Genomic DNA, 15,098 nt, shown 5'->3' with positions numbered 1-15,098 from the left:
TAGTTTAAACATGTAAATGGGTAGAGTTTAATGTAGTTTCACAATATCCAACTTCCATCCATGTTAAAAATACTTAAATCTATTGTTCATATTAATTTGGATGATTCCCATGTTAAAATGATTTATTTCATGACTAATTAACCGTAACTATGATTAAAATGTTCCAAATATGTAACTTGACTAGAAAATGTATAGAACAGCATGATGACATTTATTTTGCTGTTTAACAACTCTAAAATTGTGTTATAAGTATAACAGTACCGAAATCAATTTGCATATGGGGACTTTCCGGAATTGTTATTCGTTATTCCGGCCTCATTTAAACTTGCCTAGAATTTCATGTAGTTTCGAAAGATCTTGTTGCATCCATGATTTAACATTCTTGTGGTTGTCATTTGCATGAATTTTGCATTCATGTCATATTATCTTGTGTTGCTCATATCTTTTAAACCGTAGTTTCGTTTTAGATTATGTGTATATGTAAATCGACTAGAATGATGTGCAGAATCAAATGGTGCAATTTGTTTCCCTATTTAATAAATATAAAATGTGTTTAGTTCAGATCTGGAACAATTTCAAAATTAACATATGGGGCCATTTTGGAAATGCTATATGTTGTTTTCGACCTCATTTAAAATGCCTAGATAGTGTAGTTTATTTGTGATTCACCTATTTCCATCTTTAAGAACATTTATTATTGATGAGTACCTAAACGAGAGTGAAATAAATATTTGAACGTGTAGTTCCGTTAATATGCAATTCGTTGTACATTAAGCTTCATTTAATGTGTAGAAGTTGATTGTTGTGTTGTGCCGTGACTTGCATAATTAATGGACATGCATCCTAATTGCTTGCACATCATGTCATGCACATGTTCTGGTTTTTATCATGTGTTGTTTGTTATTTCCAGATTGTTTTTTCTCGATAGAGTTCTGAACTGCTTCGGAGTGTGAGGATTCGTTCGACTATGTTGGTTCGTCTACTTCACGGATTCGTTCTTCTTCCAAACAGGATCACATGCAAGATGATCATTTCCCTAGATACCATTACCATCATTGCCATGGTAGTTTTCTCGTTTCTATCGCTATGTCTCGCTGCCTACCACTTATTATGCCAAGCCTCCCAAGATTGCCATGAAAAGCCTCTAACCCTTCCACATCCGAGCAGACCTTTGTTTGGCTATGTTATCGCTTTCTTAGCCTTCTTATAGCATTACCAGTTGCAGGTGCAAGTTGCTTTCCATGTGACAACATGGATTCCTTGATATATCATAATATTATTGCTAATTAACTTAGTGCACTTATATACTTGGTAAAAGGTGGAAGGCTTGGTCTTTTGGCTTGGTGTTTTGTTCCACTTTTTCTGCCCTAGTTGCTTGTGTACCGTTGTTATGTTCCATAATGAGCGCTCCTAACATGCTTGGGGTAACCGTGTTAGCTTCGTTATTTAACCTAATAGAGGGAGGGCCAGTGCTGATGGTTCTGGTCCTAAATACAGGCACTTGCGGGACCACCCCGAGGCAATTCGGGGGGTTTCTATCAGGCCACTGCACATAGTGCTCATCGAGTAGTGTCGTGAGAAAGAGATACGCGCTGCTCCTATTGGGATTTGGCCTACCAGGCGGTCTTGCTGGATTTGTTTTACTCTTATCAAAGGTCTTGTGCACTGGAATATTGAGGATACCTCGGGCTATCTCGAGGTTGAGGTTTTCTATCAACGGAAGCTTGTGGTAGCTTGTGATGGACTAGTTGGAGCACCCTGCAAGGTTTAATCTTTTGGAAAGTCAAGCCCGCGGTTATGTGGCAACTTGGACACTTTGTTTAACGCCACGTCATAGAAAACTTGAAGTAAACTCAATGAAAATATGCTAACTGTGTGCGTAACCGTGGCTGTCACTTCTCGTGAGTTCTTATCCGAGAGAGGATACAGTGGGATTATATTTGACTCGTAAGTAGGTGTTCAAGATCACTTGTTGATCCTTATTAGTTCACGATCGATTATGTGTAGATCACCCGCTCTCTTATTGTCACATCCCTGAAATCCCTAGTAGAGCTTAGCAAGTTTGAGCTCATGTTTTCTTTCTTTGCATTCTAAGAAAATGAATTGAACCCAAGAAAGAAGTGAAATCAAAGCAAAACTCCAACATAGTCCATATTCAAAACAAAACCCTAGCAACTCTATATGCAAAACAATTCAGAAGTGGTGACAAATCAACGAACCAAAATGGTTTTCATAAAAGTCCATCATTTTTGATAAATGTTGGAAAGAAAATATCATGGGTGATATATATTTTCAAAATATTTTTGGCATTTTATTTTAAACACAAAAGCCACTGAAATCAATTAATTAATTGATTTCCATTACTTCCTAGTTTTACAAAATGTTGAAACTATTATGTGGCATTGCTTATTTTTTATCACTGTCACATAATACTATTTTAGGGTTTTATAAAATGATTAAATGTTTATTAAAATCCTAAACCTAAATGCCAGAAAGAAATAAAAACAGAAAAAGGAAAAGAGAGAGAGAGAGACTTACGTGCGCTCACCTCCACGCCCAACCCACCAGGGGGTCCCCTGTCGTCTCCCTCCTCCTGCCAGAAGGCAGGGGAGAAGATGAGCACGTCGTCGTGGCCAGGGGCGCCACCTCCTCCCTGCCTGCCTGTCCCTCCTAGCCAGCGCGATGCCTCACCCCCGTGTCTTGCTTTTCCTCCTCCCTCGAACCGCTCTGCCTCATCCATTCCTCCTTCTCGCCCTCTGCTCTTCTTCCTCCCGTCATGGCCGAGCTCTGCTTGAGCTCACCGGCGCCTTTCCGACCGCAGCGAAGGCCCCCTGAGCAGCCCTTTCTCTCCGGCATGACGATTACCTCCTCCATGCCGGAGGAATCAAGTCGCAGCCTCCTGAAGCGTCGCCGTCATCGTCGTTTCCATCTCCGGTCACCGGATCTGCCGCCGTTGATTCGGCCTGCTCCAAGCCTCTTCTTCGTCGCCGATGCCAGAAATGGAGCCGCCGTGAGCCCACTGCTCCTTTCCCCTCTCTTTCCTGTGCGATGGTGTCCCCCTGAGCTCCTCCCCGACGAGCCCGACTTTCGGCCACCGTGCGCGCTCGTCGCCGGTGTCCCTCCGGCCATCTTCAGTCCCTCCTGCTACCCCTGGAAGACGAGCTGCTTCGCCAGCTTCGATTAGCTGCAAGCCGCGCCCGATTTGGCGCCGTGTAGCGCGTTTTAGCGCCACTCCGGCGAGCCCTCCGCCACGACTATGGTCGCCGGCGACCACCCTCCGGTGGGGGCCGACGTGGCCAGTCGTTAGCATGCTAACCCACCCCCCCTAGAGCCACTGACAAAGGACCCCACGCGTGGGTCAAACTCCCATTAGTGCGGGTCGACGCGGGATTAAGCCCTGGCTCACTGACGTGTGGCCCCCACACGTCAGGTTTGACCTGGCCCAGGCGCAGTTGACTGCTGACGCAATGCTGATGCAGTGCTGACGCAGTAATTGATTTTTAATTATAAAATTATTCCAGAAAATACCTAAGACTTGTAAAAATCATAGAAATTAAAATATAACTCGGATGAAAATAGTTTATATATGAAAAAGTATCAGAAAAATCGAAGGAATCTGATTATGGCATTTTCATGCATGTTTGAAAAAGTTAACAACACCAAATAGGCAAAATGATGAATAGGGTAAATTTAATAAATAGTTTGGAGTTGGAAATTGATACTTATTTGAATTCCACTTCAATTACTATGCTCAAACATTGGTCAATGCAAATCAGTACTTCAAAATACTAACTCCATACATGTTGAAACAATTTGTTATGAGCATCAGGTCGAATCAATTGAAAGGGTACCCGGAACAATAACCGGCTTGACGTGATGTTTGAATCCTAATTCAAACCAACTTCAACTTAAGAAATGATAGCCACATTAGCCCTGCCACCTTTCATTTCATGTCTTGAGTATGCATCATAGTGTTGCATTCCCGTGAAGTAATTGTTGTTCTTTCTTGTTTGCCGGTGTTGTTCCCCCTCGCTAAACGATGTTTCCGATGATGTGATCGTTGACACTGATGAAGACTCATTGCTATCTTCAGACGTGTCAGGCAAGCAAACCCCCCTTGAGCATATTGATATAAACCCACCCTCTCGCTCCTGCTCTCTTTTACTGCATTAGGAAAACACGATTCAACTGTACATGTTATCGATAGTTGAACCCATTCCTCTGCATGACCTGATTTTGTCACAATAAATAGTTGAAACCACTTAGCATGAGTAGCAACTGCTTGAGCCTTGTTGTGCTTACTCATCCATGCTTGTTTACAATGCCTGTTATGCTTAGAGTCGTGTCGGGTCTGAATCGGAATGGTTGTGTTCATGTCCTACATTGTGAGAGTAAAGGTGTGAATCTGATTTGGTAAAGGTAGCGATGAGAGGCCATGTAGGAGTACATGGTGGGTTGTCTCATTGGGACCGTCCTTAAGAACTGAGTTATGTGTGTGTTAGCCAAGACAAGATACTACCATGCATTGGGCCCTGAAATATGACCCCGCTCGGCTTATTAATTGCCTAGATCTCTGTCCAGGAGTTGCAATTAGTTTCTGGTGTTTGTAGGAAAAGTGTTGGCGGCCGTGTTTAGCTCTGCCCGACGGGGTAGGCTTCACTACGGTAGATACACAGTGGCACGGTGTACCAAGTGGCACCCGAATGGTGGGCTTGGGAACCCTGCGCGCATCGTTTGGGGCCGTAGAGGAAACCTCGGCCGGACTTCCTTGCGGGTTCAGTCTCAAATAGGCGATAAACCTGGACTAGGGTCTTGTGTGGTTAACGGTCGTGGCTGACACCCATGCCAGTGCTTCCGCTTGAAGGTTGCCGAGATGCATGACGTGCATATGGTGCTAAGTGGTGGGAGCATGTGTGAAGAAGTATACCCCTGCAGGGTGATTCAATCTGTTCGAATAGCCGCGTCCTCGGATATGGACTACTTGGAAACATTACGTGGTACATAGACAATTTAAATGGATACTCTAAAACATGCAAGATAAGTGTGAGTGCTATGGAAGGCCTTCTCGTAGGGAGACGAGAATGGATCCATAGTGGTGTATTGAATTGGTGAATATGTGGACTCGTGTGCACTATCCCACCTCAAAGAAAGAACTTGTAGTCGTAGTACAAGTTAGCCAAGAGTCAAAGCTGGCTTGCTGCAATCAAACCACACAATCCTTTCATTTAAACATGATGCATATGTACATAGTTCTGATGTATGTCTTGCTGAGTACCTTTATACTCACGGTTGCTTTATTTATGTTTTGCAGAGAAGATTTAGTCTCATTAAAGGTTTCTACGCGACGTGTTCGATGTTGACCGGAATAGCTTGGGAATCCCAGACAGAGGTCTGGCTCCTTTGGTAGGGTCGTAGTAGCTTTTCAGGCTCTTCCAGCCACTTTTAGTAGATGTCTATACCCAGACATGAATTGCTTCCGCTTGTTGTTTGTATGACTTGAGTGTCGGGTCACGAGACCCCTGTTTGTAATATCATATTATGTTGACTCTTATGAGTCTTTAATAAATGCTTGAGTCATAGATTTATGTTGTGATGCCATGTTGTATCTACACATATCGTGCATAATGTGTGTATGTCTGAAATGCATTATATGTGTGGGATTCGACACCTAGTTGTTTGCCTTTAGTAGTACTCTTTACAGGGAAATGCCTCTTTGTGCTTCCATCGAGCCTTGGTAGCTTTCTACTGCTCGGAACACATTGACTGACCGGCATGTATCCTTCTTTGCTGCTGTGTCTGTCCCCTCGGGGAAATGTCACGCGATGTAATGGAGTCCTTGTAGCTTGGTACGGCTCGTCTACACACGCTGATGACCGACACCTGCTTTGCTGGGTTATGTATGCCTGTCCCTGTATGGTTGTACCGCTGGGGTTTATAACTAGTCATGTCGACCCGGGTTCTTCTTCGTATGAACGCTAGCAACATATTCATATACGTGAGCCAAAAGACGCAAACGGTCCCAGCCAAGGTAAGGTGGCAGCCGTGGAGTTTACCGTGCGTTAGGCCGCAAAGTGATGTGATGTGTTACGGGCTAGGTTCTTATGACTCAGGATCGGGGTCCCGACACTTATTCTTCTACTCATAAGTTAGCCACTCAAATAAATGTTTAGTACTTGCTACACCCTCACCACTTGACCGTACATCACCCATTAAGCTTTGCTAATCTTGATACCTTTGGAAATGGGATTGCTGAGTCTGTGTGGCTCACAGATTACTACAACAAGAGTTGCATGTATAGGTAAAGAGCTACTTTGACGTGAGCACAATAATTGTTCTATTTGGAGTTTCGTATTCTTCTTCTTCATCGATCATAGGATGTGTTCCAGACCGGGGGCCTGGGATAGCAAGGGTGGACATCATTTTTATCATTTGAACTCGTCCGTAGTCGGACTCTGCTCTTCTCAATGGTGACTGAATGTATGTTTGTATTGAGATGATCATGATTAGCTTGTGGCGAGTGTAAGCCAATTTCATATACGCATCTCTTCTTTACATGTATTTGTAACAATACCATTCTAGCAAAACGACGAGATGCCCTTCTATCCCTGTCGAGGCCCCTGTGCCAAAATAAGAATAGGATCGCATCTTGGGCGTTACAAGTTGGTATCACAGCAGTACTAATCTAGGAGCCCCACTGATTGATCGAACTTGGCCGAGCCGAGTCTAGAGAAAAATATTTTGAGTCTAGTTATATATCGGAGAGTAGAATTATTTTTACGCGTCTTCCACTCTCTAGTGAGGTTTATGACTTAGGTATTTTAATTATACACCTCTTCTCGTTCAATTTCTTTTTAGGATCATGCGGGTATTTTGGAATCTATATGATGACGATGTGACAAAGTTCTAACTTGGTGCCTCCTGTTATCGAGGGGTGGAGCTCCAAGGGGTTCTCGACACATCATTATCATTTAGCTTCATTAGTATGTCATGACGCGGACATCGAAACGCTTCAATACTTTGCTTGGTGACAAATAGTGCCGTGAATTTTCCCCAGTACTGGTGGAGATAGCTCGGATGATCTACCAAGTATAGTATCATTATTTTTAGAAGGTGATAGGTAGATGAATTTGCAGAACTTCTCGGATATGTGTTGATAGTTCCAGGAAAGGTTTGTAACTGATTACACTGAGGAGGTTCTCAGACCCGCAACCTGATAGCTTAACCAAGATAGATTTCAGAAATTCCCAGGTGGGAATTCAAGTAGTTACCTAGTATTATCTCCCAACAGATGCATGATGTGAGGTTGGGGTTCGACATCTAGTGGTTTTTTGTCCATGGTCTTTCTTACAGAGGACAGTCTCGGTATGCTTCATCAAGCCTTGTAGTTCTCTATGCCTAGGGAGCGTGTTCGAGCGTCATCTCAATATGAAAATCCAATGTACGATCGAGCTCGTAAGAGCCTTACCATCGAAATATCAAGCAAAATCTCTGTCATTTTTTTGTTTCCATCTTGTTTCGTAAGCCTCGTCCTTTTTTTGTTGGACTCTCGTAATTCGTGTTGCTTCGATGTCAAGTGGTGATTTCATATGTTTTGTAAGTGTTGTTCTCATATTTCTGTGATAGTGCTAATATTTTTGCTCAATCAAATAGTCATGTCAAATTCTCTTCAACCGGTGTGCTTCCCTTCAAGATAATTCATTCTTTCCCAATATTTGCCAGATCTAATCCTCATAATTCTTTCCAAAGTTTGTCTCATCGGTCCCAACTTGTCTTTGTTTCTCCCCACCACCCACCCTTTTTCTTTGTTTCTCCTCATAATTATCATACAAGTGCCTTTCTTTTCATTGTTGCTTCTGCTATCTTAGCTTCCATAGCATATCCGGTGATCCATTGTGAAGACGCTCAAGATTTCCAGTTTCATCATTCTTCATTCTCATGTTTTCTTCTCCGGTGGATTCAGTTCAAGATTTCATGTTCATAATATCCTTTTCATTCATTCAACGCTTTCCCGTGTTGGAAATTCTTGTTCAAGCCTCTCTTGTTTAGCCGTCTCTCTATTCTATCAGGAGTGTTGAAGATATCTCAGAAGATTCATGTTTTCGTTCTAATCCTTTCAATTATTTCAAGGTTCTCACCTCATCAAGTTTTCAGTTATACTGGTGCAATCTCTCTCTTCCTAATCAATCAATTCAACGATGTTCTCTTTTGAGGCTCATAACCCACAGGTTTTCCCAGGATCTTACCTCGCTCTTCCAATCTTTTTCGGAGATCTCTAATTATTTTCAAATGTGATGTAGGTATGAATTCCATCAGTCATATTCCTTCTTAAAGATCACTTTGAATGTGACGTAGGTATGAATTCCATCAGTAATTCTTGGTGGTGTTTCTTTCCTTCATTCTCATCTTGGAAGACTGAAGAAGAGTTTCTCTTAAATCTTGTCCATTCTTGTGAAGATTTGTCATCTCAGATTCATGCTATACTCTCAATTGTTCCCACTCATGAGGAATTGCTTATATATATAATCGGTGCATTTCAGTGTTGTGTTCATTTCTCTATCCTCCGAAGGCCATCGTCTTAGAAGATTTCTTCATTCTCAGCCTTCACCTTTCATTCTCAAATTCTTCTCAATTGTTGTCCCGTCGTTCGTATCTCAATTATTCTGGTTCCTTGTTGAAGTTTTCTGCTAATCGACTCATGATCTCTTCGTTCTCATGTATTCTCCATCGGCTCGAAGTATCCTCATTCGTTTTAGTTCTCACGGTGGTTCACTAAAGATTTCTTCATGTTCTTGATATTCTCTCTTCAATCTTTTCAAGAAGAATAAGTAGTACGCTAAATTCGTTGCTTGTCATCAATTTAACTTGATGAAGGATAAGCATAACATAATTCTTATTCTTGTTTTTTTCAAAGTGATCTCAATCGTTCTTCCGGAGTTTTTCATGATGTAAAATTCTTTATCCCAAGTGCTCCATATTTTCTTTTTCGGAGATCCAAGTCTTCTCAAGTATCTCTTCGCGAAGTTCCATCTAAATATTTGCAAGGCCTCAATCTTGTTCTTTTGCAGCCTTCAACTCTTTTTGTCATCCTTTCATTCCGGTGTTCTTCAAGTGGTTCTTCATGGTGGTTCGTTGAGTATGTAATTCTTTCTCGAGTGTTCCTCAAGATTCTTGTGGTGGTACCTAAAGCATTCTTTATCTTGCATTTGAAATTGCAATTCTTCCTCTATTATCCTCTAAGATGGTGTTATAGCATTCTTGACTGATGGGGAGTCTCGAAGAGAATTTTTCAAGGGTGAGACATGTACACCCATTTGTCTTCCTTGCAGCTATCTTGGATAAGATTTCACATAAAGCATTTCCTAAGGATTGTTGCTATTACGGTGTTTATCATGATCCAAGTTATCCATATATCCTCTTGGTGTAAGAAGTTTTGCATATCTTGTTTCTTCCAAGCATTAATTGTTTTGTTAGTGGGCGGTTGTCACCTCATAATTTTGAGATGTTTTCCGTAAGCCCACAACAAGCTCATTTTTTCGTTGCTGATTTTCGAACAACTTCGTTCAATCCTTCCGTCCAAGGATTCTTTTCAAATTAAATTGTCGTAGAAGTTGTCAATTTGTTCTATGTTGTTGTCCTTTCCATCGGTCTAGCTTCTATTTTTTGTTCCGGAGTTGTTGTGATGTTGCTCTCTTTGACGCATCATCTCGTTTTATCAAATCTTGTTCTTCCTTGCTGATTCATTTAACCGGAGTGTTGTATTCGCTTTTCAAGTCCTTCCATCTTATCAAGTTTTGGCTCAGTTTCCTATCAAAGTGCTGCCCAAATTTGTTTTGAATTCTTGCTTGTTCCTCATCTCATTCTTCATCTCTGGCAACCTTCAAGCTTCCTTGGTTTCACTCATTTGTCAAAGAAGCAACTAAGTTGGCCTCTTCCTCTCCTCTTCCTCTTTCCCTTTCATTCTAAGATCTCGGGTAGAGATCTCTTGTTAGTGGAGGAGTGTTGTAACAGCCGGAACCGATGCTCCAGAAGATTCCCTTTTTATTCCATTATCGTCATGTGGTTCGTTTGCTTGTCACATTCATCATCACATCATTTGCATCATCTACATTGCATCGACACTATTGCCATCATTTTTTTCGAAAACTTGCATCCATTATTAGTTGTCGATTCTTCCTATTTTTGTCGTCTTATGTTTCGAGACAAACCACACACGCATGCTCCCGCGATAACATTAAGATATTGTTTTTAAAATTGTTTATGAACTTTCTCGGGTTGGGTTGAAAGTTGGCATGCGGTCTTTTTATCGTGTAGGTAGACCGACTGCCAAATTTAGTCATAATTGGATGTCGTTTGATACCCAAACTGTTATAACCTATATCGACACCATATCGGTCAAATCACAGACGTTTTTCATATAGGAAAATGTGTTGCCGGACTGTCCGTTTTCCCTCTCATCTCCGCCTATCCCCTGTGCACAGTGCACCGACCTATGCGCAACCTAGTTCGAAAACCTCCTTGAACCAGAAACGTACGGTCATGACCGTTGGGTCTGGATCAACCCGTAATACCCCAAACCTCCATTAGTTTTACAATTAGACTACCTAGTCTATTTTTCTCGACCGCCCATCGCGATCAGAGGGTCCAAACCTTGCCAAACTTGCTATATATAGACCATCTAGACTATACCTAATCGCTAAAAATCCTCCCATGTCCAATCTCCGCCACCACCCACACGCATCTCCCTCGGGATCCCAGGTGACGTTGCTCCTTGTTTTGTCTGTGTGGCCAGCCCGCAGCCCCCGCAATGCCTCCCCTCTTGTCCTCCGGGACGCGTTCGCCACACGGAGGGAGCCTGACCCTCTCCGTCCGCATTTCCGTAGCGGCCTGCGGTGCCAGAGCCGCCATCCATCGCTCGAGCTTCGCGCAGCAGGCTGTCGAGCTCCTCCGGCTCGCTCCCTCTCGTGCCCACGCCTCCGGGCATGTCCAACACCTCCTCGCCACATCGAGGAGCTTCGATCACCGTCGGTGACCTACTGCAGGCCGGACCTCGCCACCCCTTCTCCTGCTTCCTCCCTCTTCTTCTCTCCCTAATTGTCTCCCTAATGGCCTCTCTCCGACTCTCGCAACACCAGCCATGGCCATGGAGCCCTCCCGCCGGATTTGGCCCTCTGCATGGCCGTGCAGCACAAGGATGCCACACGCTTCCAGCGTCTCCCGCCTCATGTTCACGAGGGAGACGATGACACGAGCCTCCTACTTGTCGCAATGACCGTGCGAGGCGGGTGGGCCGCCGAACACGCGAGCAGCGCGGCCTGCCTTGCCTCGGCCTTGTCGTCGCCAGCCACATGCGCGCCAGGCCCAGCCGCATCCCCAGGGCACAGTCTCCCCCGCACACTGTTCCAACTAGGCCTCTAGGCCCCATGGTGGCCACGAGCCGCTGTCCCTCCCCCATTGCTCTTTATTGCTATTATTCGCATTCTGTTGTGTAGGACAGTTTTGGCCTATATTGTTTTTTCATCTCCTGCAAATTTACCCAATTACCTTGACATTTAAAAATTGCAAAAAACATCATTTTTGCATTGGTCATATTTGATTAACCATGCACTTGATTAATATAATTTAAACATGTAAAATGGGTAGAATTTAATGTAGTTTCACAATATCCAACTTTCATCCATGTTAAAAATACTTAAATATATTGTTTGGATTAATTTGCATAATTGACATGTTAAAATGATTTTTTTAACTAATTAACCGTAGCTCCAATTAAAATGTTCCACATATGTAACTTGACTAGAAAAAAGTATAGAACAATATGATGAGATTTATTTTGCTATTTAACAACTCTCAAATTGTGTTATAGGCACAACAATATCGAAATCTTAATTTGCATATGGGGACTTTCCAGAATTATTATTCGTTGTACCATCCTCAGTTAAACTTGCCTAGAATTTCATGTAGTTTCATAATATCGTGTTGCATCCATGACTTAACATGCTTGTGGTTGTCATTTGCATGCATTTTGCATCCATGTCATATTATCTTGTGTTATCTTTTAATCCGTAGCTCCATTTTAGATGATCTATATATGTAAATCGACTAGAATGACATGTAAAATCGCATGGTGCGATTTGTTTCCATGTTAAATAAATATAAAGTGTGTTTAGTTCAGATCTGGATCAATTTCAAAATTAACATATGGGGTCATTTTGGAAATGCGATATGTTGTTTCTGACCTAATTTAAAACCTAATTTTAAATGGCTAGATAGTGTAGTTTATTTATGCTTCAACTCTTGCCATATTTAACAACATTTAATATTGATGAGTACCTAAACGAGTGTGAACTAAATATTTGAACATGGAGTTCCATCAATATGCAACTCGTTGCATATTGAGCTTCACTTAATGTGCAGTAATTGATAGTTGTGTTGTGCCGTGACTTGCATAATTAAATGGACATTCATCATAATTGCTTGCACATCATGTCATGCATATGTTGTGGTGTTTATCGTGTGTTGAATGTTATTTCCATATTATTTTTTCACGATGAAGTTCCAAACCGCATCGGAGTGTGAGGATTCATTCGACTACGTTGGTTCATCTACTTCACAGATTTGTTCGTGTTCCAAGCGAGATCATAGGCAAGATGATCATTTCCCTAGATACCATTACTATCATTGCCATGCTAGTTGTCTCGTTTATATCGCTATGTCTCGCTGCCTACCACCTGTTATGTCAAGCCTCCCAACATTGCCATGAAAAGCCTCTAACCCTTCCACATCCCAACAAACCTTTGTTATTCTATGTTACCGCTTGCTGAACCTTCTTATAGCATTGCCAGTTGCAGCTGCAAGTTGCTTTCCGTGTGACAACATGGATTCCTTGATATATCACAATATTGTTGCTACTTAATTTAATGTTCCTATATAATTTTTAAAAGGTGGAAGGCTTGGTCTTTTGGCTCGGTATTTTATTCCACTTTTGCCGCCCTAGTTACTTGTGTATCGGTGTTCTATTCCATACTGAGCGCTCCTAACATGTTTGGGGTTGTTATGGGGACCCCCCCCCCCAATTTTTGTTTTTGGATAAAACTCTTCCAAGAAGGCCCAACATTGGTACTATATCTGCCCAACAAGATAATACTGATAATTAATTTGATGCATAGGGATTTAGCACCGCCCGAGGTTCGTTGTTCAACCTAATACATGGAGGACCAGCGCTGATGGTGGTGGTCCTAAATATAGGCACTTGCGGGGCACCCCAGGGCAAATCGAGGTATTTCTATCACGCTACTGTAGGTAGTGCTCATCTGGTAGTGCCCTTAGAAATAGATACGCGAAACTCCTATTGGGATCTAGACTGATGGGCGGTCTTGTTGGATTTGTTTTACTCTTATCGAAGGTCTTCTGGACTGGTATATCGAGGATACCTCGGGCTATCTCGAGGTTGATGTTTTCTCTCTAGGGCAGTTTGTGGTAGTTTATGATGGACTAGTTGGAGCACCCCTGCAGGGTTTAATATTTCAGAAAGCCGTGCTCACGGTTATGTGGCAACTTGGAAACTTTGTTTAACACTCGGTCATAGCATACTTGAAGTAAACTCAACTAAAATATTCCAACTATGTGTGTAACCGTGACTATCTCTTCTCGCGAGTTCTTATCCGAGAGAGGACATGGCGGGGTTATGTTTGAATCATAAGTAGGTGTTCATGATCACTTGTTGATTATTATTAGTTCATGACCGATTATGTGTAGATCACCCCCTCTCTTATTCTTGTACTCGTAAGTTAGCCACTCAAATAAATCCTTAGTGCTTGTTGTAGCCTCACCACTTAACCATACCTCATCCATTAAGCTTTGCTAGTCTTGATACCTTTGGAAATGAGATTGTTGAGTCCTTGTTCTTTGGAAATCACTACAACAATAGTTACAGGTAAAGCGACACTTTGACGTGAGCGCGATGATTGTTCTATTTGGAGTTTCTTCTTATTCTTCTTCTTCATTGATCATAGGATGCGTTCCTGGTCGGGGTCTTGGGATAGCAAGGATGGACGTCGTTTTTATCATTTGATTTCGTTCGTAGTCATACCCTGTTCTTATGAATGGTGATTGAATGTATGTTTGTATTGAGGTGATCATAATTAGCTTGTAGCAGGTGTAAGCCAATTCCATGTACTCATCTCTTCTTTACATGTACTTGTAACAATATCCATTCTTGCGAAATGACAAGATGCACTTCTATCTGTGTCGAGGCCCTCATGCCAAAATAAGGATAGGATCGCATCTTGGGCGTTACACTAAATGTTAGTTAGGGGTAATTTGTGTTAGGTTAGCTAGTAGTCTATGGCATGTGGGACCCCCTCTCCTTTATTAAAGTAGTTTGGTGTTTTATTAACACATGGGTAATGACATGTGGGCCACACATCCTCTTGTCCAGTCAAATTGACTCGGTCAACCCACCCCCTGACCCCACTTGTAATACACTCTCGCTAGAGTGGCGCTAGGTGACAAAAGCATTCACTGTTTTTATTTCAAATTAATAATAACCTGTAAAATTTAGAAAATGCAATAAACTTTGGAAAATTACATAAAATAAACCGTAAGTCAGTTTAAAATATTTTATGTATGAAAGTTTCTCAGAAAAATCCAACAAATCCAAATATGTTGTTCGTTCATCTCTCAAATGCCTCTAGCATGATGAACATGGACACTTTGCGTTAGGATCATTTGTCCGGTAATAGCCAAAGACCTGGGAAATATCGTTAGATATTTTCTTGCTTTGTTTGTAACGTCTAGTGCTACCTCATCCCTAGCACTGCATATTTCCATGTCATGCGTCATGATGCATTTGCTTTCTTGTATTTATTGTTTCTCCCCCTCTCCTCTCTAATAGACACCAAGACTAACACTATTGCCGGGTACGACTATGCCCGTGATGACCAACCTTTTGCAGCAGAGCTACAAGGCAAGGAAACCCCCTTGATCATTTCGATATCACCCATTCTTTCTCCCTCGTGCTTGTCTTAGATTTTTCTATTGTTGTAGATAGCTCCTATTGTGATGCATAGCCTGTTTTTGTTAAACTGTTGTTGTACCTT

Source organism: Hordeum vulgare, chromosome 5H (genome assembly GCF_904849725.1).
Source record: "Hordeum vulgare subsp. vulgare chromosome 5H, MorexV3_pseudomolecules_assembly, whole genome shotgun sequence".
In the NCBI taxonomy this organism is placed as follows: domain Eukaryota; kingdom Viridiplantae; phylum Streptophyta; class Magnoliopsida; order Poales; family Poaceae; genus Hordeum; species Hordeum vulgare.
This window is presented reverse-complemented; position numbering follows the sequence as displayed.